Here is a 26,742-nt window from a genome sequence, read left to right as displayed (position 1 = left end):
ACAGACATGTTAAAATTATTGTTTGCCCGAGTATTAGAATTTTAGATTAAGGCCTAGAATCAAATTCACTTCATATTCTCATGTACTCTGGGACTTCCCTGGTGGTTCCGTGGCTGAGACTCTGCACTTCCACTGCAGGTTCGTGGGTTCAAGGCCTGGTTGGGAAACCAGGATTCAGCATGTTGCACTGTGTGAGCAGCAATAACAACAACAGCAAAACAAGCAAAAGGGTACAATGGTGTTTCTATTTCCTATTTTGAGATTCATAAAGGGCCCAGAAGTTTCCATTTAAAAAATCCACTGCATTCGTTGTGTCATTGTAGTGCACATTTATTATTTTTATCTTCACAGCATCTGTACATCAGAAGCGTCTTTTCCTTGTGGAAACCATTTGTGCCCTGTCCTCAGTTCATGCGACCCAAGCTGGTCAATCCAAGTCCACAGAAAGTGGATAAACAACGAGCTGTGTTTGAAGTCAGGCTAGTCCAAGTCAGCTATAAGACTTTTGAGTAAAAAAGAGTTCTCTGTCCATTGAAATTTCTAGGCTAGGGAATGATGTATGAAGCTGACAGAGGTGGTCCAGGCTTCTCCATGGTAAGAGTCTGCCTGAAGCCAGCTTGGAGAGAATTGATCCAAGAGGTGGAGAAAGAGTCTGACCACATTGTTTGATTACCCCTGCCATTGAATTTCTTATTTTTACCCCCAGACTAGTCTTAGCTGGTTTCATCCACTTACAGGTGGAAGAGTTCTGGCCGCTACAATCATCATACTTTTCCTCAGGAAGCATTTATCCAACGCCTGGATCATTGCATATGGACTACTTTACATGTAACAGGAAAATACAGGATTAATAGTGCAATGAGAATGGAAGAGCCACCTGGGTCATTTTCCCATCCAGTGCAACCTCCTTATTCTTCATTGACAGTCGTCTTAGAATCCAAATCACTTCATTTTTTCAAGGATCTGGAGATACAACAGAGTTTTCATTTTCTATCCTGAGTTTCAGAAAAAGTCCTGAATTCCATTATGGTCCCTACTTTTAAAAAGATTCACTACCAAGTCAGATAACTCACTGCCTTACAAAGAAGTGCATTACAGTTTTGGAAAATTCTAATTTTCAGAAGGTTTGTTCCTTTTATTGAGCTGAAGTATGTTTTATTTCACTCATTAGTTCCAGTGCTTGAAACCATGCAGATTAAAGCCAAGTCCTCCTCCACAAGGCATCACTTCACCTATTCGAAACACCAGTCACACCTCTTTGTCTTCTTTGCTCCCAGAGACATGACCCCAGTTCCTTCTCCCATCCCTCACAAAATGGGAAGTCCAGATCACCTTGGTTGTTCTATAACCTCAGTTTACTTCTGTTTGTTAAATGTCCCTTTTAACAGGAGACCAGCACTGAGCTAGGACCTCCTTTGTTTTCCTCTAGATCCTTACATGAGGGCAGCCTTATACTGAATTATATTTTGGGGCTTCTGTTTCCCACCCATACTCTCTGATTCATAACAAGCTAGCTGTGAGCTAGTACTTCTTTCCTTCCCTCTCATCCTTTTTTTTTTTTTTTTTCTGTACAAACAGTTTCTAAGTCAGGTCTGTGTTTGAGTCTTGATTATCAGAATCTGTTTTAGGATTTTACAAACAACCATAAGTTTTTGTTCCCCTAAATATGCAACACCATGTGGAGGGTATTGTTTTGCCCATGGGTTTGTGCCTCATTTGGGACCTTCGTTGTGTAGAGTGATGCAAGAGTCAGTCATTGTTATTTGGGTCATTCATACAGCCCATTGGCTAGAGAAGAGTATTTGTTTCATCAATTAGGAACTGTGTTCAGATGTGGGTAAGAAAGAATGGGTTAAATACACATAAAGTAGTGTGGAGAGAGGAGCCCAGAGCTGGTACGGTGTTTGCATAAAGCCACAAAGGATTCAGGCTCTGGTCTTTTTTTATGTTCCACAATCCCAATGCCTGACTTCCATTCTCAACATTGCCTCCTAGTCCCAGATGACTTTCTAATGTCTTGCCCACATTCTATTCAGTAGGAAGGACAAAAGGTTGCTTCTCCTAATAGAATAAGCTCCTTTTAAGGTGTTGCCCCCAACCCCTCAATCCTTTCACTCATGTTTCATTGGACAGTAGTAAGTCATATGGACACAACTAGCTGCAAGGGAAATATTCTGGGCAGCAGCATAACCAGCCAAAAATTGGCATTCTGCTACTAAGAAAGAAAGGCAGGTGAATACTGGGAGATTACCAGCCCCGTTCCTGGAAAGTTATTGAAATATTTTCCTTCTGGCCATGGAAGTAAAGAGCAGTAGAAAGAGCTACTTAACTTGGACAATATCTTCCCTCACTTTTCTTTGACCTTTGGGTTTGGTGTGTTCTGTTTTCCTCTAGGCCTTTGTGGAAAGGTTAAAATGCAGGGTTTTTTGTTTTTTTTTTCAGTCCTTCCTCCTCCCCTCTTGTTTGCTTGCACTTAGTACTAATCTTCAGACCTTGTAGTGGCAAAGATAAAAATTGTTGGAGCCAAATAGTGATTGAATTAAATTGAACTCCTTCTTTAATACAGTAAAAATGAGGTCTGCCCTTTCTCTCTTTAATAACAACTGTGGCAATAATTAAACTCAACGTCATCTTTAAAATGGTTTACTTTGCATAGTTCTATATGCACACTTTCAGTTACCACTATTTAAATAACATCAGTCTCCCAAAAACATGGTTCAAATTTCAGTTACCAAATATATTCACTGAGAAGTTGTGTAAACTACAAACATTGCCACTAACACTTTGGCCCACAAGTCACTACATAAGTGGCAGATGCACATTTACCATCAGGGACCAATCTTGTCACTTCTTGCAGTGATTGATACTGCGCGCCTGTTACAGCTCACAAACGGACAGCAAAGTGTGTATTTGTGTTGCCTCTTTGTTTCCCAGGATAAACTCATGTGACATTTTACAAATATGAATAGTTAAAGAATAGTCCAGCAAAAATGGAAGTTCAACAAAAGAAACAAAATAATGCTGAAAGTGAAGTTTGAGTTAAACATAAATGCAATGTAGAAGAAAGAGTTGATTGTGAGAATGTTGATACTACTGCCTTTCGAAAGACATACATCCAGAGGAACTTAGTGAAGGCAAATTTACTGACATAAATAAGGAAAGTGGTTGTATGAAAGGATAAAAATGTCCTGGAGGCAGTGACACCAGCAAAAAAATTCACATAAAAGAAACTCTTGGAGACATTTCATGACCCTGAAAATATAAGGGATAAAATGTTGGAAGCAGATGCTAACTTAAAAAGCAGTGTGACAATTTGCCAAGGCATAGAAAAGATCCTTATTCCACACTGTCAGTTATATGAAGACAAGAAGGCAAACACAACCCAAGCTAATCTTGATCGTTTTTGTTTTTTTTTTGCAAACAAATAAGATACTTTATTTTTAGTGTTTTTACTAGTTTAAATGATAGCATACTAAGCAAAAAGTTTTGTTCTTTTTTTTTTTATTTCCTGATACATTTATAACCAACAGTGAAAGAGGTTGTAATGTTTTGACAAAAATGTTTAGAGGTCATGGAACAATTACAATGTTTTCCATTAAGCCAGTTTTGCACAGTATCAACTTGTGTGATCATTTTATGGTCCTGTCCTACAGTACAAAGTGAAGATTTCCTGTATTTCACACAGTTACTCTACTTCATATCTACCACAATATTTGCAATTCAGGCAAATCCTATCACTCCATTTCATCCATCCATCCATCCATTCATTCATATATGTAAATGAAGTCACAGAGATTATGTAGGTTTAAAATTACGTAACTAAATAGCTGGCAAGACTTGAAACATGATAATTTCACTTTAAATTCATTCTTCTTACAGTCCCACTACCATGATACCACATTATTTCCAAATAGTCTCATTACTATGTGAGATAGAAACAGGGAAAATGTCTTCAATGTTGAGGCTTCCAAATCTAATGTGTTCCATGTCCCATTACACAGATTGATGTATTAGTTATCATTCTTAGGCTGCAAGCAACAGAAATGAACTCTACCATGGTAAATTCATATAGTAATTGTCCCCAATGAATCATGTCTCCCTGTATCCCCTTTACCCGGGAAGGTTTCTCTGTTACTCCTTCCATTAACAGATGAAGTCTCTTTTCCCACCCCTTAAATCTGGGCTGGTTTTAAACTATCTGATCAATAGAATGTGATGTAAGGGAAGTTGCAGCTCTGCTTTTCTCTCTGAGCATTCCTCCAGTATGGCCTACTGGAGGGTGAGGTGCCACGTGGAGAACTGATGTGTTCCAGCTGATGGCTTCAGCCAGCTTCCAAGTAAGTGAGTCAGTGAGGCAATCCAGGGTCAGCCCCCAGCAGATCTTTCCACTGACTGCAGATGTTGAAATGAACCCAGTTGGTACCACGTGGAGCAGAGACACACCATCCCAGCTGAGCCCTACCCAAACTGCCAATCTGTAGAACTGTGAGCAAATAAATGATTATTATTTTAAGCCATTAAGTTTGGAAGTAGATCAGTATGCAGCAAACCACTATCTTAAATAGAAAAGAGAATTTATTGGGAGGACACTGGGTTGTTTGTAGGATTTAAGGGAAAACTTCAGAATGAAAGGATAGAAAGCCTTGTAGCAGGAGTTACTCCACAGTCTTGCCAAGGTCTCACTTCTGGAGTGAATGAACTCCAGCTGTTTGTCTTGTTTTTGTGTTGTTCTACTAAAGATTCAGAGTCCTGCAGGAGAAAATTTGATGGTCACACATCCATCCTATGGAAGTACTGATTTATGAGAGGAGACTCTGGCAGAAGGAAATTTCCAGTTTCTTCTTAAGCTTTTATAGTGGGGAGACAAACACTTGGGCTTATCTCCCCTCAGGTGTACACAGATACTTCCCCCTAAAGCAATCCAGGTGCTGCCAAGGAGGGGGAATGTATGATGGACATCTTCAAAATGACAGCTGTCCACTATGGTCACTTCTTTTCCTTGATGAGGATTTTAAAATATTTATACCAAGTGTGTTATTTCACAGTAAATAAATTTGTGGGAAATAAAAAAAAATTATGCCCTTATAACTGGCATATAAGTCAATATATGGAGAGAAACTGAATCTTAGATTGAGAGGATTAAAAGTAAAAAGGGCTTTAGAACTCATCACGGTCAAGGTCCTCATTTTATAAATGAGGAGAGTGAATCGAAGGTGATTAAGCCAAGGGTACACAAAACTAGACCAGAGCTAGAACCTAGGTTTTTTTTTTTTTTTCCCTCCCTAACTATCCATAGCTTCAGATGAATTTGGGGAGGGAAAAAAAAATTGACCCGAAGTATTTGAAATGTGCGTGTTAACTTCCACTCGAGTATTCTCTTAGCAAGGACTCTTTGGAAGGCCTCTCTGCCTGTTGGGGGCACCCTGCTTATCTTGCCTCCCAGCACCCATCATCTCTTCCCCACTCCCAAACACCCAGGCCAATACAGGTTTCCCACGCTATCAGAAAGAAAGTGTTCCTAAGAAACCTTTCGTGAGCCTAAGCGGCTTAAGTGAAAGTGAAGAAGCAATTAACTTAGGATACATGTTGCTATTGGATGCATGAAAAACACAGAGATAAAGCACAGACACAGTTCAAAGCTATTGCAGCTTGGTGCTGAGACACCCAGCCTATTTCTTGGGAAGGAGCTTGGCGGTGCCACTCTCCCTGCTCAGGGTTCGAGCTGCCTCGGTAACAGCTACCTACAGCACAAACACTGAACGCTAGTTTCTCTTTTTGTCTTTTTCATAAAAGTGAAAATCCTCTTCGAACTTCTTTTGGTTAGCCCAAACAGATACTAATGTAGGTCTTCTGTAAAAGCAAACTGGTGTAAGGCAAACTTTGTAAAAGCAGAACTGTATTGCTCTGGACCAATCTAAACCTGAAAAATCAGATGAGGTCGATGTTTCAAAATCCAAGCCAGCTGGCACTTGAATCAGGATATAAGACTGTCCTGTCGAGACTCAAACCCACTTAGAACTTTGGTTTGGTGGCTGTTCCATGTTGTATTCCCATTTGTTTTAAATCTGGGTATTTTTTGAAGGGTACCTGCATAAAAATAGCATCTTTGCATTCTTGTCAGATCCTGATGCATACTGGTTTTCTAAAGTCCTAATCCTGTTAGTGAGACATGTCAATTAGACTGTATCATGGGGGATTATGACAACTGAGAAGAAACAGCCAACTGGAGAATCTCAAACTATATGAACATAGACCTACCAAGAAGAAAAGACCTTGATTATTATTAATGAAAAACTGTTGCAAGAAATAAAAACAAGGTAACAAATAGGTAAGAACATATCAAAGGAAAATTATTATAAAATAAAATATAAAAATACTTAGATTTCTGGTCTGGAAGGAAACAAGAAACAGTGATTGTCTCTGAGAAAAGGGATGGATGGCTGGAGACTAGGGTAGGAGTGAGACTTCTCAATTTTGAACCATGTTTTTGGAACCTTATCTGTTGAAAAGTAACTTAATGAAAACCAAAAAACAAGTGTGATGTGTTGCAAGCAATTTCTCTACCAGAAGCAAGTGTTTCGAGAACTTCCGTTGTGCTTTTTAATGCTTGAAGCAAGTTTCAGGGAAAGAATTAAAAAGACATCTGTCTTGGTCTTATTCTCTTGACTTATTAAGTAATATAGGGTTTTCTTTGGCTAAAAATTTGGTTGTTGCTGTCCTTAGATTTTTTTTTGTTTCACTCAACATACCTTATTTCACTGTTTTCTAACCTGGTATTGATTTTTATCGTCCTAGAGACTTTGACTGGTACATAATATTCTATTTTCCATCTTTCTAGCCTTCTTGCACAATATTTGGTATTTTAAAAACAGCTCCCAACACTCCCTCTTGTTTTCATCACATTTCTCTTATCCCCTCAAAATGTGGTTATTGTATTTAATGGACCAATTTTGCTCACCCTAAAGGTAGATTCAGGTTGCCATTTGTTGGCTGCTTCAGTGTGTAATCCACTAATCCCAGTTTGTGACTAAAGGTTTCACACTGGCATATTCGGAGATAGCAGTTCTCATCAGCAGCTTAATGGAGATTTTTCCATTTTGAAAGACACGATTTTTGATGTTTCTGCCATGGTTTTGCCTCCTCTGGCAATAATACCACAGTTGCCGTTATTTGTGATAGGAGACAGACTGTATTAGAAAGAAAGGATGTTGGCTTCAAGGTAAAGGTTTTGGCAGATCCAGCGCTATCTCATTGGTTACAAAGCCTTTCTGGAAAGCGCACAATTATTCAGCTTGCACAGCACAATTAAGTAAACAATTCGTTTAGCCTCTGTATTGATACTCCATTGCAGAGGGACTGGGTGGCTCCGGAGATTGGAAATGGGAGCTGTAGCTGTTTCCCTAGACTTAGGTGCTTTGAATCTGTTTGTTAGGGTAGTGACCACACAGTGTCTCCATCTGATGGCCGTGTAGCAACCCAGGTGAGACAGATTGGTGGCTTCAGGTCCATGGAGAGATGGTCACATCTCAACATCCAGGATCCCAGCTGGCAGAAATATGTGTGGATTATACCGACATGATTCAATTTGTGCTTTAGTGAAATTCATATCCTGAAAATCCTATTTGCGCTAATGTGAACTTCAGAATATCTTCCTAAAGCTCTGAGTGGAGGTCTTAGCTGTCTCCATTTGCCCGATGATTAGCACATTTGGCCTGTTTACTTTGGCTTAGAGGTTTTAAGAGTCTTTAGGGTTATAAGATTTCTCCCAGCTCTCTCCTACATCTGAATATTGGGGATAAAAATCTCACAGTATAAACTGCCTGAAGAAGCACAGAACTTGGGTACAGAATTCTGTTTTCAATTTGTACTAAATTATCACTCATCTGAGTAGTTTTAGGTGCAATGAGGCTTTTAATAAAGAAACACGTGGGCTTATAAACTATAAAGATGTGCTTATAAAGTACCATTTAGATCTAAGATATTTCTTAAAGTAGCTCTAGGGGGCTGTGTTAATTGGCCTACTAGTCTTCCCCAGCATTTTTCTTGTCCATTCCTAACATCTAACAACCTTCTCCTACACATATGTGTGCATGCACATACACACAAATTTACTAGTTCTACTACTTCTTCTATTCAGAGGGAGGAATCCAGATCTGGACCTCAAATAGATAAGTTTTTCAAAATTGAATGTAATACTTAAAAAAGGAATCTATATGTGCAAAATCCTAGGATGCCAGAGTTGCCAAAGACATCTGCATAGTCTTGTGATATTATGGAAAGTTACCATTTGCCTAAGGATTTGTTTTGAAGACAACATGTGTTGCAGGGTTGGACGTGGAAATAAACATTAATAAAAATAGATAATAAAATCCTGTTTAGCACTTGGAAGGATGGAGTGGGCCCAAACAAGGTAAAGTTTAGCCCCTTCTTTTTCATCAGCTTATTCATCTGTAATGCTTTGCTGTGATTTGAGGATTTTCCTAAAAAATCGGGTGCCTCTTGATGTGGACGCCAACTGGGTCTCCATTTCCTGAAATTTGATTTGTCAACGTCTGGCATCGTCTTTCAGGTGAGTTCCTTTATCCACGTGTGTAACAGGTGGAACTGATGGGAGAGCCCACAGGTGAATTAGTGCTGTGGCAGTTGGCAAATGCCTGAGCTACATGCCTCTGCCACATACTGTGAGTTGTGTTCTTCCGAGGAACCACTGTGGAGGCGTCACTAGAGGGCGGTCCGTGATTGGCCACCTGGTGGACTACTTTTGTAGAGCCATGTTACGAGTTGGATCAGTGCGCACCACCTTGGGTCCCAGCAGCGGACTGGGAGATTGGGGTAGAGTGAAATGGGGCTGCAGGTAAGCGTTGGGGTAGGGTTAGGGTGGGGGTGCTAGCCCTTGAGTGGAAAACGAGCCAAGTAAATAATAAATGCGTATGTGGAAGAGGCACTCACCTAGCACTAACTAGCGGTAGTATTTATGTCTTTATATTAAGAAGAATCACGGACTCTTTATTATGGGTCCCTGTAAGTAGATTACTATCATGAAAATATTTTTAAAACCCTTTTGCTTTTTTTGGCATAAAACTGGAACACACTGGAGAAAGGCGAGTAGGCTTGGCCCTTTGATCCTGTCCCTTTCTCTTTTCTCCCCAGTCAGACATGATTGGAGAGCCATGAATCCCTTGGCTGTGGATTGGTCCTGAAATTGAATTGTTTATGACATAATAAAATGACAGGGGTTGCCTTGTTTCATTACTTGATTAAGGTTTATTATTTAAACTGCACGATATCACTTACATACAAAACTGAATTGGAAAAAAGTGAAGTGAGTCTTTCTGTCGACAAGAAAATTATCAATGCTCATAAATTCATCAGTGAATTACAGAAACACAGTGGGATGTTTTTTTCAACTTCTTTGGCAAAGGGTGTGCTAATTCTTTTGCAAATTACTTGAGAAGAATCTTGTGGGAGGTTATAGAACTGATTCACTGACTTGCAGAAAGACTGATTTGACTTTTATCTCCTGTGGTTGGCAGTAAATGATTTTATTTAGTTTAGAGGAGAAAGGTTTTATAACCTCCTCTTTTCCATGACTCATAACTTTCTGAACAGTCACATTGTGCTTTACAATGAGGAGTGTTTGGAGGAAAGTGTTATCTAAATTGAGCCAGCCATTTTGAGTGTGAGAGCATGAAATATAAAAGAGAAGCAATTCATCTTTTCAAACTTCAAATTTGCTGTGTGCCCAGACCCAGAGAATTAACTTTCCTTTTAAGAGAAAAGACGTTTGGTGGCTATCTTTAAAAAAAAAAAATAATAATAATTCTGGCTTTTTAAAGCTTTCAAACAGACATTTACAACTTGCATAGGGTATCTATAATTTTAGGAAAAGTGGGTAGCTTTAGGCTAGATTGTTTTCTCTGTTGGTGGGTGTAAATGTGTATGAAAGCTATTTGTTTCTCATGTAAAATGGGATCTGTTGACATAAGCATGTTTTTTTTTTTAAAGCTTGGAGATGGTAAGTCTGCATGAAAGACTTCAAAGTCGTCTTTTCCTGAGAACTTGAATTTAGTCAAACATGTGCCTGTGAGATGAGTAACAATTTGAATTATTTTACATAGATTTTTCTCTGAATTTGTATCAGAATGGGTTTGTAAAGGAGAGTTAAAAGTAAACGTCAGTGAATTGGGGAGGGAGATGAGAAGCCTGTAGCACTGAAATGTCATTTGGGAAGGCAATACTAGAGCTAAAATCATAATATCTTGCATTTATCATCTTTCTTTCCATTTGTTGCCTATTTCTGAACTGATAATCTTTTCTTCATATTGGGAAAGAACTAGAATTGAAAGACTAGAAAAATGTAAAAAAGATTATAAAATGTAAAAAAGAGTCTTAGACTTAGGAAATTGAAATATTAAAAGTTTTCACACAAATTTCATATCATTTATAACCTGGTACAATGGCACCCCACTCCAGTACTCTTGCTTGGAAAATCCCATGGATGGAGGAGCCTGTTAGGCTGCAATCCATGGGGTCGCTAAGAGTCGGACACGACAGTGACTTCACTTTCACTTTTCACTTTCATGCATTGGAGAAGGAAATGGCAACCCACTCCAGTGTTCTTGCCTGGAGAATCCCAGGGACGGGGGAGCCTGGTGGGCTGCCGTCTATGGGGTCGCACAGAGTCAGAAACGACTGAAGTGACATAGCATAACCTAGTACAACAAAGGAGGCATTACATTAACGCTCATATAGGGTCAAAATGTGTTCATTTTCAACAATATAATTTGAGGTTAAAATTTTTTACTTTCTCTTTCCTCCTTCTCTCCCTCTGTCCTTCCCTCCCTCCCTTTCATGCTTTCCTCATTTTCTTTAGTAACATTTAGACTGTTAGGGGAAACACACTGATTGAAACCGCCCACCCTGGCCAGGCACCATAGTAACCATTTGCATGAGTTGTTTTATGACAGGAGATCCTGATAAGGAATATGGAACTAATAAGCCACCACCAACCGGAAGAGTTCGGGAAAGGTCGAAAGGAGACACCACCTGTCCATCCACTTCCCGGAATCCCTCTTGCTAGCATCCATCTTGGCTGAGCAATGCGTGTGCCACCAGGAAAGACTCTGAATTAGAATGATTGGCCAAAGACCACCTGGAAACTAATCCCATCACCATAAAACCTGAGACTGCGAGCCACTTGGCAGAGCAGTTCTCCTGGGTTCCCTTACTCTACTGCTCTCCACCCGGGTGCCCTTTCCCAATAAAATCTCTTGCTTTGTCAGCACATGTGTCTCCTCGGACAATTCATTTCCAAGTGTTAGACAAGAGCCCAGTTTCGGGCCCTGGAAGGGGTTCCCCTTCCTGCAACAAGACCACTACAGTTTAGTGTCCCATAGCTTATGCATATGTTTAACAGGCTCTCTTAAAAAAATCGATGCAAAATTTTACCTGCTCCCATCCCCTTGCAATTTGCATTCAAATGCCATACCTCTTCCTCCAAGGATTGGAGGATGGAAGATAGGAAATTATGAATACAAGGCTAGTAATCATTGTGCCCATTTGTCATATTGCTTCATTTGTATTTGGACCAATCAGAAGAACTGGATTCTAGTCTTGGTTCTTCCCTTACCTGATAGTTAACTTGGTCCTGCTCCTTAACTTCTCAGAGTCACGCTTTTCTCGTCTGATAAAATGGTTGGAATATGTGGTCAATAAACACACTTTCTGGATTTTGTGTATACTCTTAATTTCTCAGCCCTCTTTCTGGAGGCATTTGAGTTTGTTTCCTGTCTGACTTCCCAGTGAATAGAAGATTTCACCTGTGGCTGACAGGATAAACACAAGTGAGAACTGGGTTTTTCAGAATTTTTCATGAGGCAAATGGGAAGATGTTTTCTCAAAGTCGAAGAGGTAGGTCCTTTTGGAGCACACTGCTCACCCCATTGTTAACCCAGACACGTGGAAATCGTCCTCATAGAAGTCATCTTTCTTCTTCGGTCTGTCTCTCACTTTCTCATTTTCTCTCTCCACCTCTTTCTCACCCTCCTATCCAATCTCACTGGTTGTTTTTACGTCCTAAGTATTTCTGGCCTCTAACTTCTGTTTCCATTAACAATACTCCAGATTGAGCCACCATCATCTCTTACCCAAATTCCTCCAGCAGCCTCAAAACGGATCTGCCCATTCTGCCCTGTCCATTCCCTCACAGTAGCTGGTGTGGGCTCATTTTATTCCATTCTCTGCTTCATCCAGAGCTGGCCTTCTTTTGATTTCTGTGGCATGCCAGGCTCCTTCTCTTATCAAGAAACACGCAGTCCTCTCACTGCTGAAACCTTGGCCTCTGTGCAGTGGTGCTGAATCAAATCTTGGAGATAAGAGTTTGGGGTGAGTCAAAAAGAATAGCTTTATTGCTTTGCCAGGAAAAGGGGGACACAGCAGGCTCCTGCTCTGAAAAACTATGCTTTCCAACCTGGGAGGAGTTAATGAGGAATTTGATAGCAACGGTTCAAGAGTGGGGTTGCTGACAAGATTAGGTTGTATGCAGGGTCTCAGGTGGTTGGTCTCCCGATCTTGATGCGCTTCTCTGGTCCCTTTAATCTTGCCTCAAGTGGTTTCTTGGCTGCTTCTCCCTTGATTAGCAACTGTTCAAATCTGTCCTTTGGAACTCAGGGAAGGTCATGGAAGCTGGAGTCTTGCCTACAAGAAACGAGGGACAGAAAGGCTTCCATGCCCAGGAGCCCCACAGGGCCCTGCTTGGTTTCACTCTCTACCTGGAGAACTCCTTGTCCTACTTTTTGCATGCTTGGAATCTTCTCCTGTATTATGTCTCAGCTAAAATATCACCTCTCTAGAGAGCTCTTTCTCAACTAAGCAATTCTTCATCACTTACCCTCTATTATTCCCCCTCTTTTCTTCTTGGCACTTATTGCAGATTTTATTTATTTCCTTGTTTAAGAGGTCTTTTTCAAAAACTTAGGTGTGCAAAATGGAATGTTATTTCTCTATAGTTGAACCTAAGCCAGCTCATGAGTTCCTATTTTGATTGGTGATGGGGCGAGGGGAGGTGTCTTGCCAACTCAAGGTAAATTCAGGTAATTCCGTATTTTCTCACTTTCTTTTTAAAACATTATTATTTTATATTGGAGTATAGTTGATTTACAATGTGTTGGTTTAAGGTGTACAGCAAAGTGACTCAGTTATATACATAGATCCATTCTTTTTCATATTATTTTCCTGTATAGATTATTTCTCAGTTTCTTTTCGGTAAATTTTCTTTCAATTAAGAATGTGTTCCTGGCCCAGTGGTTAAGACTCCATGCTTCCACTGCAGGGGGTACAGGTTTGATCCCTGGTTGGGGAACTAAGAACCTACATGCTGTGCAGCACCGCCAAAAATAAACATATACACCTTTCTTTACCAAAAAAAAAAAAAAAAAGGAATGTGTTTCGTTCACCTTTCTCATTTTCTTCTCCTTGAGACACTTAAAATTCTGGAGACGCTCAAGTGTTTTCTTAGCATCAGGGATAAGGTGTCTGGTTTGTACCATTTACTGTTGATGGCCCCTACTTAATGTATATTGAATTATGAATGGAATCAATAAATAATACCCCTCTTCCTCTCCCAAATTCTGATCAGTTGAGCTATAAGATAGAAGAGGAAGGCATATGGGGGTGGAAATAGCACTGTTCTTATTATTAAAGCTGATGTTAGAGAATGTATTTTATATCTGTGGGCAAGTAGATTTGCTTGTCACTGCTCTAGCTTCAGAAAACATTCTTAAAATAGTCTGTAACAGTAAATGCTGAGGTGGTTTTAATTAGAAAAAGAACAATGGTTGTCTTAATCTTTATTCTCCCGTGTTTCTGCCTGGGGTGGGTGGTGGCAGCGGGGAGGGAGTGGTCTTGGTGAGTTTTTACAACACAGTTTTAGTTATTTCTTTTGTTCTATAACAGTGTCTGGTCATATTCAGTTCAGTTGAATCACTCAGTCATGTCTGACTCTGTGACCCCATGGACTGTAGCACACCAGGCTTCCCTGTCCGTCACCAACTCCTGGAGCTTGCTCAAACTCATGTCCATTGAGTCAGTGATGCTATCCAGCCACCTCATTCTCTGTCCCCTTCTCCTTCTGCCTTCAGTCTTTCCCAGCATCTTTCATATCTGGTTGTATTAGGCACATTAGCCATTCCATAAATACTTGTTGAATGACTTTTCCTAAATGTGTTCATTTAGCTTTAAAACAGAAATGTTGGGAAATACGAATTATTTTATAGATTTCATTTCATATGGATTTTATTTATTTTATAGATTTCATGTGTGTGCCCTTTAGGGGAACAAAAATTCGATAGTGGAAGTAGGTAGGCAGCCTTTAAGATTTCCCCCAATGGTCCCTAATTCCTGGTTTTTAAAGCCTTATGTAATCCCTTGTCCTTGAATGTAGGCTGGCCCTGCACTCACTTATAGCACATAGAATATGGCAAGGAGAAGGCAATGGCATCCCACTCTAGTACTTTTGCCTGGAAAATCCCATGGGCGGAGGAGCCTGGTAGGCTGCAGTCCATGGGGTCACTAGGAGTCGGTCACGACTGAGCGACTTCACTTTCACTTTTCACTTTCATGCATTGGAGAAGGAAATGGCAACCCAATCCAGTATTCTTGCCTGGAGTATCCCAGGGACGGGGGAGCCTGGTGGGCTGCCGTCTATGGGGTCGCACAGAGTCGGACACGACTGAAGTGACTTAGCAGAATATGGCAAAGCTGGTGTGATGTCCGACTCTTTGTGACCCCATAGACTATGCAGTCCATGGAATTCTCCAGGCCAGAACACTGGAGTGGGTAGCCATTCCCTTTTCCAGGGGATCTTCCCAACTCAGGGATCAAACCCAGGTCTCCTACATTGCAGGCTCATTCTTTACCATCTGAGCCTTGATGAAAGCCCACTTTGGAGATTAAGTGACATAAATAGCATGGTTTCTATCTTGATCTCCCTCTCTCGCTCTCTCTGAGGGCAGTCAGATGCTACAGTGGGAGCTGCCCTGTGAAGAGGAATCATGTAGCAAGGAACTGAGGGTGGCCTTTGGCTAACAGCCAGCAAGGAATTGATGCCTTCAGTCTAACTGCTCTTGAGGAAATAGATATTGCTGACAACCATGTGAATGAGCTTCAAGGTAGATCCTTCCCCACTTGGCTTGAGCCTTCAGATGAGGTTGCATCCTACCTGACAGTTGGGCTGCAGTTTCATGAGAGAACTTAAGCCAGAGACATCCAACTAAGCTGTGTCCAAATTCCTTACCCACAGAAACAGTGAGAGAGTAAATGTTTATTGTTTTAAGCTTTGAAGTTTGGGGGTCATTTGTTATAGTACAAATAAATAATACAGTATTTATGTGAAGTAGGGATAACAGAGTGTATCCTATCCAGCACCTAGTAGTGGGGAGGGGGGCACTCAGAAGGTGCTCAAGGCATGCTTATTAATATTTATAAGTGATGTATGTGTGTGTGGTCAGTCAGTTGTGTCCGACTCTTTGCAACCCCATAGGCTGCAGCCCGTCAGGCTCCTCTTGTTCATGGAATTTTTCAGGCAAGGATACTGGAGTGGGGTGCAATTTCCTACTCCAGGGGATCTTCCCGATCCTGGGATCAAGCCTGCATCTCTTGCATCTCCTGTATTAGCAGGGAGATTCTTTACCACTAATACCACCTGGGAAGCCCTTATAAGTAGTAGATAGTGAAAATATTTGTGAAATTTTTCTGGAATTGACCTGTATACACTGCTATATATAAAATAGGTAACTAATAATGACCTAAAGTGTCGCACAGGGAACTCTATTCAGTACTTTGTAATGGCCTATCGTGAGAAACGCTGGGCTGGAGGAAGCACAAGCTGGAATCAAGATTGCTGGGAGGAATATCAATAACCTCAAATATGCAGATGACACCACCCTTATGGCAGAAAGTGAAGAAGAACTAAAGAGCCTCTTGATGAAAGTGAAAGAGGAGGGTGAAAAAGTTGGCTTAAAGCTCAACATTCAGAAAACAAAGATCATGGCATCTGGTCCCATCTCTTCATGGGAAATAGATGGGGAAACAGTGGAAACAGTGTCAGACTTTATTTTTCTGGGCTCCAAAATCACTACAGATGGTGACTGCAGCCATGAAATTAAAAGACGCTTACACCTTGGAAGGAAAGTTACGACCAACCTAGTCAGCATATTAAAAAGCAGAGACATTACTTTGCCAACAAAGGTCCGTCTAGTCAAGGCTATGGTTTTTCCTGTGGTCATGTATGGATGTGAGAGTTGGACTGTGAAGAAGGCTGAGCACCGAAGAATTGATGCTTTTGAACTGTGGTGTTGGAGAAGACTCTTGAGAGTCCCTTGGACTGCAAGGAGATGCAACCAGTCCGTTCTAAAGGAGATCAGTCCTGGGTATTCTTTGGAAGGACTGATATTGAAGCTGAAACTCCAATATTTTGGCCACCTGAGGTGAAGAGCTGACTCATTTGAAAAGACCCTGATGCTGGGAAAGATTGAGGGCAGGAGAAGGGACGACAGAGGATGAGATGGTTGGATGGCATCACCGACTCAATGGACGTGGGTTTGGGTGAACTCCGGGAGTTGGTGATGGACAGGGAGGCCTGGCGTGCTGCAGTTCATGGGGTTGCAAAGAGTCGGACATGACTGAGCGACTGAACTGACTGACTGATGGCCTATATGGGCAAAGAATCTAAAAGAGTGGATGTATGTGTATGTATAACTGACTCACTTTGCCTGTATACCTGAAACTAACACACCATTGTAAGTCAACTCTACTCCAATAAACATAAAAAAAATAACACGTACACACAAAGCAAAAAATTTTATGTTGCCTTGAAGGAAAATGAGGTCTTTGAGGGAGAAGGCAAACAACTGTAGAGAGGTACTTATTTGTCTTTTGTCTGTGTTTATTGTTGAATAGAGCTGTCTGTAGTAATTGCTGCTCCCAAAGTGACAAGGTTGAGGAGGGAACATAAACAATTACAGTGTATCACATTAGGTAGACTATTGAAAATGACACCTGCAAGAGAAAATCACATTGAAATATAGGCTAGACAATGTGGTCGAGGAAAAGAGGGCTAAGGCAGTGCAGAGGGACCTTGGCTTTGGATGAAGTTTACAGATTTTCGTTCGGGGCTTGTCTTTATCAACATCAGTTACGACACAGTTCTGCCATTACTATATTTGGTGTATTAAGGTGAAATATTTTCATCATGTCTTTTTCCACTCTGGAGGGGCCAAGAGGATCTGATATTGTTGTATATAGTCTCTGAGAGAAGGCAAACATGCAAGAAGTGGGAACGGATAGTGGTTGGGAGCATGAGCCCTGTAATCAGATTGTCAGAGTTCAACACTGAGCTCTTTGGCTTTACTTACTAGTCATATGACCTGTGGCATGTTGCTTAGGATCTTTGAGCCCCAGTTTCCTCAAGTTGAAATCATAAAACAGTACCTGGTGGCAGGAATAGATATCCATATAAAGATTTATCATAATATCTGTCACGTAACTGTTAGCCCTCGTTGATGATTATTATTAAAGGTATGAACCCTCTGGCTGGCATGTAAGTAGGCATGCAATTAATATCAAGTTTCCTGCCCCTTCTTTTTTCCCCTTATTTCCTAAAATCTAGCCCATAATATTTTCTGAATTCTGTGTGTGTGTGTGTGTTCAGTTGCGTCCAACTCTTTGCAGCCCCATGGATTATAGCCTGTCAGGCTCCTAGGGCCATGGAATTTTCCAGGCAAGAATACTGGAGTAGGGTGCCATTTCCTGCTGCAGGGGATCTTCCTGACCCAGGGATTGAACCCACATCTCTTACATCTCCTGAATTGGCAGACAGATTGTTTACCACTAGCGCCACCTAATTCTACTTGTAGATTATCTGTTCTTCCAATTAAAGAAACATTTTGATGCAGGAAATTTAAAAAATGCTCTGCTTATTTAAGGTTCATTTCTCCTTTTCCTCTTAAACGTTTTAATGTTAGCAAAGCCTTCTAAGATTTCTCAACATAAAACTGCGATCATCAGCTTGAAATCACTAGGTAACAGCAGAGTTTTTTTTCTGTAAGTTTAGAGATTAGTAGCCAGCTGAGTTAGAGGAGAGATTTCTGTCATCTAATTATTCTGGATATTTAAGAGCCAGTGCTAGTTCTTTGTATTCTCCACGAGTATCTAATTAGCAAGAAGAGTTGTTAAGTGTCTGAAATTGGAGGAAGACAGTGAACTCAGTGTTGTATCAACATGATGGAGTGTTGCAGGAAAATTACAGAAGGAAAATGAGCAATAGGGGATTGTTTTCAACAAAGTGCATGAGTGGTAACCTACATTAAAATAACTGTTTTTCCTATTAAATAAAACTTAAATTTCAATTTGACAAGTTTCACATTGAAATTATTAATAAACTCTCAAAATCTGCCTTTGCGAGCTTTTGCACTTAAAATAATTCTCTTGAAAGGAGTAATTTTTTTATTCTTATCACCAGCTCAGTGCCTACGATTGAACTGAATTCATTACTCAGTTCCTAGGAAGAGATTAAGCATATCAAGCACAAATAAATTAGGATATTGCCAAGGAGCTGAGAAGTTTACAAAATTCAACAAGATCAGGTTTTCATGATCTAAAGGAAGAGGGGATTGTTTAGAATATTGAACAGTAGAAAGTGAAAAAGTGAAGTCGCTCAATCGTATCCAACTCTTTGTGACCCCATGGGCTGTAGCCTACCAGGCTCCTCTGTCCATGGGATTTTCCAGGCAATAGTCCTGGAAAGGATTGCCATTTCCTTCTCCAGGGGATCTTCCCAACCCAGGGATCGAACCCAGGTCTCCCGCATTGTAGACAGACGCTTTACCATCTGAGCCACCAGGGAAGTCAACATTGAACAGTAGAGAAGAGTTTAAATGCAGAATAAACTTAATATAAGAAAATAGCATCTTGAAACGGAATCCCTCCAAGTTCAATGTTTGGTTCAAGTTCAGTTCTTCCTGAGTGTTGAGGTGATTTTGTTCATTTGTTCTTTAACTCTTGTCCGTGTCAGGTTCAGGTACCCAAGCGTTATCTCTAAGCAAAACCACTATGGATTTACTTTGCTCATTCATTCACTCATCCCTTTGATTCATTCATTCAACAAGTACTAATGAGTACCTACTATCTGCCAAGCCCTACATTAAGCCCTGGGATATAGTGATGAACCAAACAGGCCTGGGTTTTGGGAAATGCTGCCTTTTATATTGAACCCCATCCTCCTCTATGGGAATATTCACAGTGCCTGTTAGCACATGAAAGGCTCTGAGAAGTCCTGCAGCAAGGAAGCCTGTTTAACCTTCTTTGACATAATGTTTCCTAGATGATTTTATCCTCAAGGGGCACACGCTCTGGGAAATCTAGGTTAAGATGAAATATGCTGCCAAGAAAGATAGGATGACATTAAATAACAAGGCAAGGGAAGCACTGTTTTAATTCATACTTGTTGATGGCAGGAGCTCTGTCAACAAGAGCTTGGCACTGCATTTAGTGAAGACAGAGTACATTACTGCCTTGATTTGGTTCAAGACCCTTCCTATTCTCCATTCTGCAGTGACCATATTTTCCAGCTTAGGAAATCATACAAGTTCAATATGATCAAAGAAAATTTTCAATTTGTTAACAATGGTTGTGGAGCTAGCTTCTTGCCAAATAGAACCTCCTTAACATTCATGACTCACCATTTTGGGGTTGAGTGATGTGGTTGAATTGGATTCTGTAAAAAACATTCCAACAAATATAACTGATCTGAAAGAAGAGGTAATCTGCCTTCTTTAAGAACTGCATACTTTGATAAAGTTAAAATATCCACCAAAGCTATTAGTGCATTGCAAAACATAGGAATACATGCAAAGAAATGTAAGCACATGGTACTTTTAATTTTTCAGTGGCCCCGGGGCACCGTTATCTGCTCTTTTCTGGGAAATCACTCATCATGTAGCTATCAGGAAAGAGAGCACTTCAGCCTCCTTTCTGGGAGAAATCCAATGCAGTATGGATATTAATTAAATTTATTAAACAAATAACACAGCGACTCAGGGAAGCAGGGGTCCATCTGCCAGTTCTGCAGACAGATCTCTGCAGAGACGCGAGCTGAATGGTAGTTAAAGCGAAGTTGCCGAGCTCAGCAGATGGGCTCTCGTCTCCAGTGGGGGAGATTTGGTGGCGGTCCAACAACTCTTTTCCCCCTCCAGGTTTTTGTTCCTTGCAACTGTGATTGAAGAAGCCCTTCTCTGTCTTTTCCCAGCCTTGTGCCTCTCTCCCCCCCACCCCACCCCCTTTGTTTATGTGAGCAATGTTTAAATCTGAGTGATTTGTTAGAGAGGCAAGTCCCGGCTGATCTCATTTTGTGTGTGTGCTGTAAAGCTCAAGCAGAAAATAATTAGGAAAATGTAATCCCATTGACTTTACACCCCACTTGTGTACATTACAGCAGCTCAGCCTCATGCCCTGGAATAAAGTCTCTGAACAGATTTGAGTTTAGTAAGCATCCCCATTCTCTGCATTTGGAGTTCTCATTATTCTGAGGTTTAGATCCTTATTATTTTTGAACTTGTTCCTTAGATTACTTTTAGATCTATATGCCTTTTAAACAATGCATTTTAAGGATTCTTGTTTAGTCACCCCCCCCAAATGTCTTCTGTTAGCAAGTATCTAGGTGCCTTAAATCCCAGTGTCTCCTTCACTTGCCATCTGGGATGAGATGTCATTGACAGTGTTGGATCAGCACATTTGTGATCTGCTGTGTCTTTTAGAAACTCACTTTCCTACCTCCCAACCCATCTCTTTCATCAAAAAGATGTTGAATTTGAAACTCTTCTGTAAGGAAGGACCACTTTGCTTTCAATTGATTATCATTTCCCAGCATTTGGCAGGCTTTTTTTTTTTTTTGACAAAAGCCCTCTTGGACAGAATTTAATGCTGCAGTGTTAGATTCATGCAAATCATCTCTTATCGCCCCATTCCTTATCACTACCTGAACCTTTGCAAAAGTTATTTTCTAGAAGACTTTCTTTCTTATCTCTGGCTATGTCCCCTCACCTGGGATCAGTGCCTTTAACTGGGGAAGGAGTTGGGGGTGAGGGGAACCACACAAGCCCTGCTCAGCAGATTGTGAGCTCTACTGTTGGCAAACTTTTGGACTAAATAGGTGCCACCTTGGGCTGAGTCCTGAAATGCCTTTGCCTTGGAGAGATAGGTCTGGTTCCAGCCAACCTGCCAGTGGGAGATATTTGCAGAGATAAAGGTACCTCTGTGGAGTAGAAATTCCTCCCATCAGAATGTGTTCCATCCCTCCCTACTAAATCCTTAATTTTCTGCCAGTAGAGATCTCAGCTGGTTATAGAAGCCAAAGAAAAGAGTAGGTGAATCTGTGATCATGATTAATCCCCAGGTGTACTGACTTTTATGGGAATGTGGAGGTGAAACTCTTAATCCAGTTTATAAGAAGAACCATTGAATGGATCCATTACCAATAGCAGAAAGAAGTCTTAGCTGGCCAAGCCCCTGTCCAACCAGGATGATCAGGTCCTTTCTGCTACACATGAAGCTGTTTGGCCAAGTCCTTTCTTGAGGTTGATATTGGTCCAAATTTGTGCTTTTTGAACCCAACTTGAAAGTGGAATCTCAAGAGTTGCAATATTTTAGCTTCTGTTGTCAGCCTCTGCCCCTCACTGAGGTTCTAACTCTTCCTCAGGCCAGGGTAGTATCAATAATATGAAGGCTTCCGTTACTATGGCAAATTGTTGGAATTAGGTGGAGATTTTTGTTTTTCATTAGAGCCCTGCCAAGGGTTATTGTGAACTCCAAGAGTTACCGTTACAGCCCAGTCCTTTATGGAGTTTAAAAAGGCTCAGCTCAAAAGATGGTCATGAAATAGCTGGTGAAATATGTTTGTTTACCAGGGAATTGTAGGTGAACTGCCAATTTATTTCTCTAATTTGTTGGAAGTCAAACCTGGCTTGGGGCAGGAAGAAGGCTCTACATTTTGAATTCATAGGCTATTTACCAGTGTCTGTTCTGCCTCTCCTTCCACCCTAGTGTACCTGGGCTAATTTTGTCCTCTGATTTAAATTGCAATCTAGTTGCTCTGGCATCTCAATTTAAGGGAAGATTGGACGTTGTTTTTCAAAGGGAATTGCAAGTGTTTTACTCTTGTCTGAAAACAGATTGTGGCTTCTTTCCCAAGGATAAGCTTAGAAATTACATATAAATCTCAGGGTTTCATTCGTAGCAAAATGTTTTCAACCCCCTTGTCCACACATGAGTATAAATGAATAAAACAGAGAAAAAGCCAGAAAACACCCTGACAGTGTGTGAATATTTCTGATCTGCTTCCTGAGCCTGCCAGCCTACTGAACACATTTTGTTTACTCTACGGTTTCTAACTGCTTTATTGCAGATTTTGTAGGCAGCAGGACAGTTTGGGACTAAATGCATAAAAAAGCTTTTGATTGGTAACCAAGTTAACATTCATCTGCAAGGAACTGGAAAGTAGTTTTTAAAATGACAATTTATTTTAAAATTCTGACAAGGCCAGGTATTTTTCACATTTTTAAAATTTGGATTTGATGTACTTTTCTTCCAGGAGCTTGGGTACAAACTTGAAAAATATTTGGTCCAGAGGCTCCACTCTTACTCCTTACTCTTACTCTTCTGATCTATATTTTGCAAAGGAACCATTTTGGGGGGTAATAATATCACCAATCTTACAGTAACTGTCTGCAGAATTAAATGCTGTGGCTCTTCAAAGCATGTGCTTCCTTGTCTAGGAGAGCAACCCCAGAGTGGTATCTTTGAGCAAATGTGAGTGAGTTCAGGCCTCAGAGGACACAGCCCAGATCCTGAGATTAAAAGCACAGGCTCATGGTCACTGTCATCCTTAACAACATCATATTTTATTTCCAGTGCCGTGTCTGGAGCTTTTCATAATGCTAGATATGATAAATATTGATTGTTGGTGAGATTTGCATTTGGTTTCCAGGAACCAAGCAAAATAATCCAGCACTTTTTGTTTTGGCCTCTGACTATATGAGTCTTCTCAGGCCCAGGAATCCCTTATCTTTGCAGTGCTTCAGAAAACTGCCTTCAATTCTCCTCATCTTGTCTTCTGAGGTCAAGCTAGCATGATTCTTTTGTGCTCACTCTACAGAAGATTTAATTCAAATTCAGTGTCTTATAGTAGGAAATAAATGTATAAGACAGCAAGCCCATCTTCCTCCCAATGACAATCATGAAGGAGGGGATCATGCCATTTGTCCACTTATAACAGCAGAGAGTTAACCCCCATATTGTAGCAGTTTTTTAAAAGTCTTGGTGACTAGAAACCTTTTCTATATTCTAATAAGAAAAAAAAAAACTCTGAGAAAACCTAGAATTTGTTTCTAGAGGTGATGATAATAAAGTCACAATTCAACTCATTGGTGTCATGATTTCCTTTTCTACGTAGTATGTCTTAAAATATGCTTTCATTTAAGGATAGCTAGCGAACATTGCTTTGGAGAAGGCAATGGCACCCCACTCCAGTACGCTTGCCTGGAAAATCCCATGGACGGAGGAGCCTGGTGGGCTGCAGTCCATGGGGTCGCAAAGAGACAGACACGACTGAGCGACTTCCCTTTCACTTTTCACTTTCATGCATTGGAGAAGGAAATGGCAACCCACTCCAGTGTTCTTGCCTGGAGAATCCCAGGGACGGGGGAGCCTGGTGGGCTGCCGTCTCTGGGGTCGCACAGAGTTGGACACGACTGAAGTGACTTAGCAGCAGCAGCAGCAGCGAACATTGCTTAGGTACTTACTATGTGCCAGTTCCTGCTGCAAGTGCTTCACGTATATTATGCTATTTAATTTTCAAAATATTTGATATTCTCATCTTAAAGATGAGGAAATTGATACTAGGGGATGTAGAATACTTGCCCAAAGTTTAATCTTAGTTATCTAAATGAATCTAAAGTCAGTAAATACGTACAGAAGTAAATGAAAGAATGAACTTGCTAAGCAGTGTCCAGATGACCCCAAAGTAAAAGAATAACATTTAATTGGTGTCCAGTTCTGACCCCATTGAAATTAATTTTTACTGATGTGAATGCCCTTGGATGTTTTAATATTTGCTAATAAACTCTTACTAGCTGCATGGCCTTTAATACGTTGCTTAACCTGTCTGAGTCTCACTTTCTGGTTATAAGGATGTCAGTAGTTACTGTCTAGGATTGTTGAAGAATTAAGTGAAATAGTCCATAAAAGAGTTTCACATAGTTCTTGGAATTTAGTAAGCATTCATTAATGGTTGACCATTAACCTTTTATATTAATGGAGAGGAATGAGGTACTTGGATCAGACCTGATAAGTATGTAAACATTGATGGTTTCATTTGCTTTAGATGAAGTCAGAGTAATGTGAATATGGCCCATTCCATTACTTAATAAGCTGGTAAACTTTTCCTTTGTGCCAAATAGTACTAATGGAAATATAGAATAGAATTACAGAAAAAGTGTGGTTTTCCGGTGACCCATAATGACCAAAGGCACCATGTACTGCATTTCTCTTACACGCTGACACTTTGAAATAAGGTCTAAAAAAAAAAAAAAAAGAAATAAGGTCTAATGAAGAGAGCTGGTTACACTGAGATGATAATAACAAATTCAAGGTTGTAGGTTTGATGCCTGAAATAAACCAGTTAGTGTGATATAAGGAAATGGTCTGCATTTTGTTGCAGACAGGGCTGGAATATTGAAGATGACACACGATGAAAAGGAAGAAAGGTGACTCCTCACCCCTGGAAAGGCCCCTGAGACTCAAGTTCCACACGTTTGTCAGTGTCAGCTGAATTTTTGAATCCTGATGATGTGTTAGGCCCTGTGCTAGGTGCTTTCTATCATCTTATTAAATGTAATATCAAACAGCAATGTAGGTATTCTTTCCCCAAACATTAATCATTTATGAATCTTAGAGAAGTGAGGAATCTTGTCCAGTTTCCCTTGAAGAGCAAGTGGTGGAGTTGGAACTTGATCTTGGTTTTTCCACCCTGAATTCTTGACCTCCAAGCTATGCATTTTTGCTTCAAGGTGGTTATACGGTGTTCACAGCTTTGTTAATGAAAGCCACTTGACTTCCTTCTGAACATAAGATGTGTTTTTGCTTAGTACTCAAAACATTTAAAGACTATGGGATGCTAGCAAAATCATGAAGGTGACTCTGACAACCATCCACTGAATGAGTTTAGTGCTATTCTCTCGTTACCCTGTTTTCTCATTCAAATGAACCTTTAAAAAGTTTCATATATTCATTTAACTACTGACTTCATAGGGTAAGAAGAAGTAACAAATTATTTAAGTAATTCACTTTACTTACTCCTCTTTGTGATATTTTGCCTTGAAATTTGTGTACAATATGCATAATTCATGTGTCATAGAGTTAAAATAATTTCTAAAGTTTTTAGTTTCAGGTAAGTATGCTGTTGCTGCTGCTAAGTCGCTTCAGTGTCCGACTCTGTGCAACCCCATAGATGGCAGCTCACCAGGCTCCCCCGTCCCTGGGATTCTCCAGGCAAGAACACTGGAATGGGTTGCCATTTCCTTCTCCAGTGCATGAGAGTGAAAAGTGAAAGTGAAGTCGCTCAGTTGCGTCTGACTCATAGCGACCCCATGGACTGCAGCCTACCAGGCTCCTCCATCCATGGGATTTTCTAGGCAAGAGTACTGGAGTGGCTTGCCATTTGAATCATAACCAGATATCAGATACCCAAAGATACCCAGATTACTGTAGTTAAAATATTTCCTGGAGCAAAAATCAAACATTTTAGAAACGGGCATTAATTCTGTTAGACTCATTCAAAATAATGTTTTAGCAGAGTAATATTTGGTGGTTCAAAAAGCCCAAAACACCTGATATTTCTAAAAGTCCTGGGCATAAATCTGGGCTGTAAATTGGCTTGATTCTTATATGATCACTTTCCTTCATGCTATTTCCTGGTCCTTGACAGGCTCCAACCCTGATCAGGTATTATCTACTTGTTGGTTTTTGGGTTTCACAGAGGATCAGATGAAATCAAATGAATTGCTTATGCAAATTTATCAGCACTTCCCAAAAAAGAGAGCACCCCCACCCCCAACACATACGCATTGATTGATAAATTTAGCAACTGTTCTTAGTAATTGACAGAAAAAATTTATATAATGGGCTAAAATGTAGCCTTTGTTTACTTAAACAGTATTCAACCTTAGTGAAAAACACTGCTGGGGCCCTTTAAAATTTTTTTTGGTCAGATTTTTAATTCAACTATAAAAACAATTCAAGTGAGAAACTTCAGTGCATTGATTTTGTTCTTTGAGTCATGGCACTGTAATTAGCTGAGTTGCGTTTTAAATGCAGCACAAGAACATCTTTCTTGTCTGTTTATGTCAGAAAAAAACGGCTAATGAGCACTTATCAAAAAGATGAACATTTTTTCATTAGATTAAGTAAAATCAAAACAGATTTATAATGTACTATTATGTTTCAGCTTGGAATCAGTTGAGTCAAATAGCTAATATCTTCACAGCTTCCTGAGAATTTCTTTGCATGGCAGGATTCTCCTCCCCTACACATTTAGACTTGAGCAAAGTGCCCATTTGTGATAACTTTCTTTGTGGAGTCAAGGCGCTTTCCCAGAGGATTTAGAATTCCATTAATATTATTTGGAAAATCTGA

At 40.3% G+C, this 26,742-nt stretch overlaps 1 protein-coding gene across 7 annotated transcripts in view; it reads left to right on the top strand.

The window, feature by feature from the left end:
• LOC147358375 (uncharacterized) overlaps positions 1-26,742 on the top strand; it is a 194,144-nt gene that overhangs the window by 52,495 nt on the left and 114,907 nt on the right. For 2 of the 7 annotated variants that reach the window (XM_086340977.1, XM_086340973.1), the window contains exon 2: positions 8,440-8,569. The exons of the other annotated variants lie outside the window; for them this stretch is intronic. The gene's annotated coding sequence lies outside the window, so the exon portion shown is untranslated. The remainder of the gene's footprint in view (positions 1-8,439; positions 8,570-26,742) is intronic. 7 annotated transcript variants of the gene reach the window in all.

Source organism: Bos grunniens, chromosome 15 (genome assembly GCF_055505025.1).
Source record: "Bos grunniens cultivar Pamir isolate PY7600 chromosome 15, Bosgru_T2T1.0, whole genome shotgun sequence".
Lineage (NCBI taxonomy): Eukaryota > Metazoa > Chordata > Mammalia > Artiodactyla > Bovidae > Bos > Bos grunniens.
Note: the sequence above shows the minus strand (reverse complement) of the source record. Positions and strands in the feature narration are given on the sequence as shown.